Raw genomic sequence first — 6,414 nt, forward strand, 5'->3', positions numbered from 1 at the left:
GTACACTTGCCCTCTTTACCTGCTTCCCCTCCAATGAGGACACTCGCCCTCTTTACCTGGTTCCCCACCAAGGAGGACACTCGCCCTCCTTACATGGTTCCCCTCCAAGGAGGAAACTCACCCTCTTTACCTGGTTCCCCACCAAGGAGGACACGCGCCCTCTTTACCTGTTTCCCCTCCAAGGAGGACACTCGCCCTCTTTACCAGTTTCCCCTCCAAGGAGGACACTCGCCCGCTTTACCTGGTTCTCCTCCAAGGAGGACACTCACCCTCTTTGCCTGGTTCCCCTTCAAGGGGGACACTCACCCTGTTTACCGGGTTCCCTCCAAGGAAGACACTCACCCTCTTTACCTGGTTCCCCTCCAAGGGGGACACCCGCTCTCTTTGCCTGGTTCCCCTCCAAGGAGGACACTCGCCCTCTTTACCTGGTTCCCCTGCAAGGAGGACACTCGCCCTCTTTACCTGGTTCCTCTCCAAGGAGGACACTCACCCTCTTTACCTGGTTCCCCTCCAAGGAGGACAGTCGCCCTCTTTACCTGGTTCCACTCCAAGGAGGACACTCGCCCTCTTTACCTTGTTCCCCTCCAAGGAGGACACTTGCCCTCTTTACCTGGTTCCCCTCCAAGGAGGGCACTCGCCCTCTTTCCCTGGTTCCCCTCCAAGGAGGACACTCGCCCTCTTTACCTGGTTCCCCACCAAGGAGGACATTCGCCCTCTTTGCCTGGTTCCTCTTCAAGGAGGACACTCGCCCTCTTTACCTGGTTCCCCACCAAGGAGGACACTCGCCCTCTTTACCTGGTTCCCCTCCAAGGAGGACACTCACCCTCTTTACCTGGTTCCCCTCCAAGGAGGACACACACCCTCTTTACCTGGTTCCCCACCAAGGAGGACACGCGCCCTCTTTACCTGTTTCCCCTCCAAGGAGGACACTCGCCCTCTTTACCAGGTTCCCCTCCAAGGAGGACACTCGCCCGCTTTACCTGGTTCTCCTCCAAGGAGGACACTCGCCCTCTTTGCCTGGTTCCCCTTCAAGGAGGACACTCACCCTCTTTACCTGGTTCCCCTCCAAGGAGGACACTCACCATCTTTACCTGGTTCCCCTCCAAGGAGGACACTCGTCCTCTTTGCCTGGTTCCCCTCCAAGGAGGACACTCTTCCTCTTTGCCTGCTTCCCCTCCAAGGAGGACACTCGCCGTCTTTACCTGGTTCCCCTCCAAGGAGGACACTTGCCCTCTTTACCTGGATCCCCTCCAAGGAGGACACTCGCCCTCTTTACCTGGTTCCCCTGCAAGGAGGACACTCGCCCTCTTTACCTGGTTCCTCTCCAAGGAGGACACTCACCCTCTTTACCTGGTTCCCCTCCAAGGAGGACAGTCGCCCTCTTTACCTGGTTCCCCTCCAAGGAGGACACTCGCCCTCTTTACCTTGTTCCCCTCCAAGGAGGACACTTGCCCTCTTTACCTGGTTCCCCTCCAAGGAGGGCACTCGCCCTCTTTACCTGGTTCCCCTCCAAGGAGGACACTCGCCCTCTTTACCTGGTTCCCCACCAAGGAGGACATTCGCCCTCTTTACCTGGTTCCTCTTCAAGGAGGACACTCGCCCTCTTTACCTGGTTCCCCACCAAGGAGGACACTCGCCCTCTTTACCTGTTTCCCCTCCAAGGAGGACACTCGCCCTCTTTACCTGGTTCCCCACCAAGGAGGACATTCACCCTCTTTACCTGGTTCCTCTCCAAGGAGGACACTCGCCCTCTTTACCTGGTTCCCCTCCAAGGAGGACACTCGCCCTCTTTACCTGGTTCCCCTCCCAGGAGGACATTCGCCCTCTTGGCCTGGGTCCCCTTCAAGGACGACACTCGCCCTCTTTACCTGGTTCCCCTCCAATGAGTACACTTGCCCTCTTTACCTGCTTCCCCTCCAATGAGGACACTCGCCCTCTTTACCTGGTTCCCCACCAAGGAGGACACTCGCCCTCCTTACATGGTTCCCCTCCAAGGAGGACACTCACCCTGTTTACCTGGTTCCCCTCCAAGGAGGACACTCACCCTCTTTACCTGGTTCCCCACCAAGGAGGACACGCGCCCTCTTTACCTGTTTCCCCTCCAAGGAGGACACTCGCCCTCTTTACCAGGTTCCCCTCCAAGGAGGACACTCGCCCGCTTTACCTGGTTCTCCTCCAAGGAGGACACTCGCCCTCTTTGCCTGGTTCCCCTTCAAGGAGGACACTCACCCTCTTTACCTGGTTCCCCTCCAAGGAGGACACTCACCCTCTTTACCTGGTTCCCCTCCAAGGAGGACACTCGTCCTCTTTGCCTGGTTCCCCTCCAAGGAGGACACTCTTCCTCTTTGCCTGCTTCCCCTCCAAGGAGGACACACGCCGTCTTTACCTGGTTCCCCTCCAAGGAGGACACTTGCCCTCTTTACCTGGATCCCCTGCAAGGAGGACACTTGCCCTCTTTACCTGGTTCCCCTCCAAGGAGGACACTCATCCACTTTACCTTGTTCCCCTCCAAGGAGGACACTTGCCCTCTTTACCTGGTTTCCCGCCAAGGAGGACACTCGCCTTTTTATCTGGTTCCCCTCCAATGAGGACACTCACCCTCTTTACCTGGTTCCCCTACAACGAGGACACTCGCCCTCTTTACCTGTTTCCCCTCCAAGGAGGACACGCGCCCTCTTTACCTGGTTCCCCTCCAAGGAGGACACTTGCCCTCTTTACCTGGTTCCCCTCCAAGGAGGACGCTCACCCTCTTTGCCTGGTTCCCCTCCAAGGAGGACACTCGTCCTCTTTACCTGGTTTCCCTCCAATGAGTACACTTGCCCTCTTTACCTGTTCCCCTCCAATGAGGACACTCGCCCTCTTTACCTGGTTCCCCACCAAGGAGGACACTAGCCCTTTTTACCTGGTTTCCCTCCAAGGAGGACACTCGCCCTCTTTACCTGTTTCCCCTACAAGGAGGACACTCGCGCTCTTTACCTGGTTCCCCTCCAAGGAGGACACTCGCCCTCTTTACCTGGTTCCCCTCCAAGGAGGACACTCGCCCTCTTTACCTGGTTCCCCACCAAGGAGGACATTCGCCCTCTTTACCTGGTTCCTCTTCAAGGAGGACACTTGCCCTCTTTACCTGGTTCCCCACCAAGGAGGACACTCGCCCTCTTTACCTGGTTCCCCTCCAAGGAGGACACTCGCCCTCTTTACCTGGTTCCCCACCAAGGAGTACATTCACCCTCTTTACCTGGTTCCTCTCCAAGGAGGACACTCGCCCTTTTTACCTGGTTCCCCTCCAAGGAGGACACTCGCCCTCTTTACCTGGTTCCCCTCCAAGGAGGACACTCGCCCTCTTTGCCTGGTTCCCCTCCAAGGAGGACACTCGCCCTCTTTACCTGGTTCCCCTCCAATGAGTACACTTGCCCTCTTTACCTGCTTCCCCTCCAATGAGGACACTCGCCCTCTTTACCTGGTTCCCCACCAAGGAGGACACTCGCCCTCCTTACATGGTTCCCCTCCAAGGAGGAAACTCACCCTCTTTACCTGGTTCCCCACCAAGGAGGACACGCGCCCTCTTTACCTGTTTCCCCTCCAAGGAGGACACTCGCCCTCTTTACCAGTTTCCCCTCCAAGGAGGACACTCGCCCGCTTTACCTGGTTCTCCTCCAAGGAGGACACTCGCCCTCTTTGCCTGGTTCCCCTTCAAGGAGGACACTCACCCTCTTTACCTGGTTCCCCTCCAAGGAGGACACTCACCCTCTTTACCTGGTTCCCCTCCAAGGAGGACACTCGTCCTCTTTGCCTGGTTCCCCTCCAAGGAGGACACTCTTCCTCTTTGCCTGCTTCCCCTCCAAGGAGGACACACGCCGTCTTTACCTGGTTCCCCTCCAAGGAGGACACTTGCCCTCTTTACCTGGATCCCCTGCAAGGAGGACACTTGCCCTCTTTACCTGGTTCCCCTCCAAGGAGGACACTCGTCCACTTTACCTTGTTCCCCTCCAAGGAGGACACTTGCCCTCTTTACCTGGTTTCCCGCCAAGGAGGACACTCGCCTTTTTATCTGGTTCCCCTCCAATGAGGACCCTCACCCTCTTTACCTGGTTCCCCTACAACGAGGACACTCGCCCTCTTTACCTGTTTCCCCTCCAAGGAGGACACGCGCCCTCTTTACCTGGTTCCCCTCTAAGGAGGACACTTGCCCTCTTTACCTGGTTCCCCTCCAAGGAGGACGCTCACCCTCTTTGCCTGGTTCCCCTCCAAGGAGGACACTCGTCCTCTTTACCTGGTTCCCCTCCAATGAGTACACTTGCCCTCTTTACCTGTTCCCCTCCAATGAGGACACTCGCCCTCTTTACCTGGTTCCCCACCAAGGAGGACACTAGCCCTTTTTACCTGGTTCCCCTCCAAGGAGGACGCTCGTCCTCTTTACCAAGTTTCCCTCCAAGGAGGACACTCGCCCTCTTTACCTGTTTCCCCTACAAGGAGGACACTCGCGCTCTTTACCTGGTTCCCCTCCAAGGAGGACACTCGCCCTCTTTACCTGGTTCCCCTCCAAGGAGGACACTCGCCCTCTTTACCTGGTTCCCCACCAAGGAGGACATTCGCCCTCTTTACCTGGTTCCTCTTCAAGGAGGACACTTGCCCTCTTTACCTGGTTCCCCACCAAGGAGGACACTCGCCCTCTTTACCTGGTTCCCCTCCAAGGAGGACACTCGCCCTCTTTACCTGGTTCCCCACCAAGGAGTACATTCACCCTCTTTACCTGGTTCCTCTCCAAGGAGGACACTCGCCCTTTTTACCTGGTTCCCCTCCAAGGAGGACACTCGCCCTCTTTACCTGGTTCCCCTCCAAGGAGGACACTCGCCCTCTTTGCCTGGTTCCCCTCCAAGGAGGACACTCGCCCTCTTTACCTGGTTCCCCTCCAATGAGTACACTTGCCCTCTTTACCTGCTTCCCCTCCAATGAGGACACTCGCCCTCTTTACCTGGTTCCCCACCAAGGAGGACACTCGCCCTCCTTACATGGTTCCCCTCCAAGGAGGACACTCACCCTCTTTACCTGGTTCCCCTCCAAGGAGGACACTCACCCTCTTTACCTGGTTCCCCACCAAGGAGGACACGCGCCCTCTTTACCTGGTTCCCCTCCAAGGAGGACACTCGCCCTCTTTGCCTGGTTCCCCTCCAAGGAGGACACTCGCCCTCTTTACCTGTTTCCCCTCCAAGGAGGACACTCGCCCTCTTTACCAGGTTCCCCTCCAAGGAGGACACTCGCCCGCTTTACCTGGTTCTCCTCCAAGGAGGACACTCGCCCTCTTTGCCTGGTTCCCCTTCAAGGAGGACACTCACCCTCTTTACCTGGTTCCCCTCCAAGGAGGACACTCACCCTCTTTACCTGGTTCCCCTCCAAGGAGGACACTTGCCCTCTTTACCTGGATCCCCTGCAAGGAGGACACTTGCCCTCTTTACCTGGTTCCCCTCCAAGGAGGACACTCGTCCACTTTCCCTTGTTCCCCTCCAAGGAGGACACTTGCCCTCTTTACCTGGTTTCCCGCCAAGGAGGACACTCGCCTTTTTATCTGGTTCCCCTCCAATGAGGACACTCACCCTCTTTACCTGGTTCCCCTACAACGAGGACACTCGCCCTCTTTACCTGTTGCCCCTCCAAGGAGGACACGCGCCCTCTTTACCTGGTTCCCCTCCAAGGAGGACACTTGCCCTCTTTACCTGGTTCCCCTCCAAGGAGGACGCTCACCCTCTTTGCCTGGTTCCCCTCCAAGGAGGACACTCGTCCTCTTTACCTGGTTCCCCTCCAATGAGTACACTTGCCCACTTTACCTGTTCCCCTCCAATGAGGACACTCGCCCTCTTTACCTGGTTCCCCACCAAGGAGGACACTAGCCCTTTTTACCTGGTTCCCCTCCAAGGAGGACGCTCGTCCTCTTTACCAAGTTTCCCTCCAAGGAGGACACTCGCCCTCTTTACCTGTTTCCCCTACAAGGAGGACACTCGCGCTCTTTACCTGGTTCCCCTCCAAGGAGGACACTCGCCCTCTTTACCTGGTTCCCCTCCAAGGAGGACACTCGCCCTCTTTACCTGGTTCCCCACCAAGGAGGACATTCGCCCTCTTTACCTGGTTCCTCTTCAAGGAGGACACTTGCCCTCTTTACCTGGTTCCCCACCAAGGAGGACACTCGCCCTCTTTACCTGGTTCCCCTCCAAGGAGGACACTCGCCCTCTTTACCTGGTTCCCCACCAAGGAGTACATTCACCCTCTTTACCTGGTTCCTCTCCAAGGAGGACACTCGCCCTTTTTACCTGGTTCCCCTCCAAGGAGGACACTCGCCCTCTTTACCTGGTTCCCCTCCAAGGAGGACACTCGCCCTCTTTGCCTGGTTCCCCTCCAAGGAGGACACTCGCCCTCTTTACC

Source organism: Somniosus microcephalus, chromosome 4 (assembly GCF_052327205.1).
Source record: "Somniosus microcephalus isolate GS21.2 chromosome 4, FLI_Smic_1.0, whole genome shotgun sequence".
Classification (NCBI taxonomy): Eukaryota; Metazoa; Chordata; class Chondrichthyes; order Squaliformes; family Somniosidae; genus Somniosus; species Somniosus microcephalus.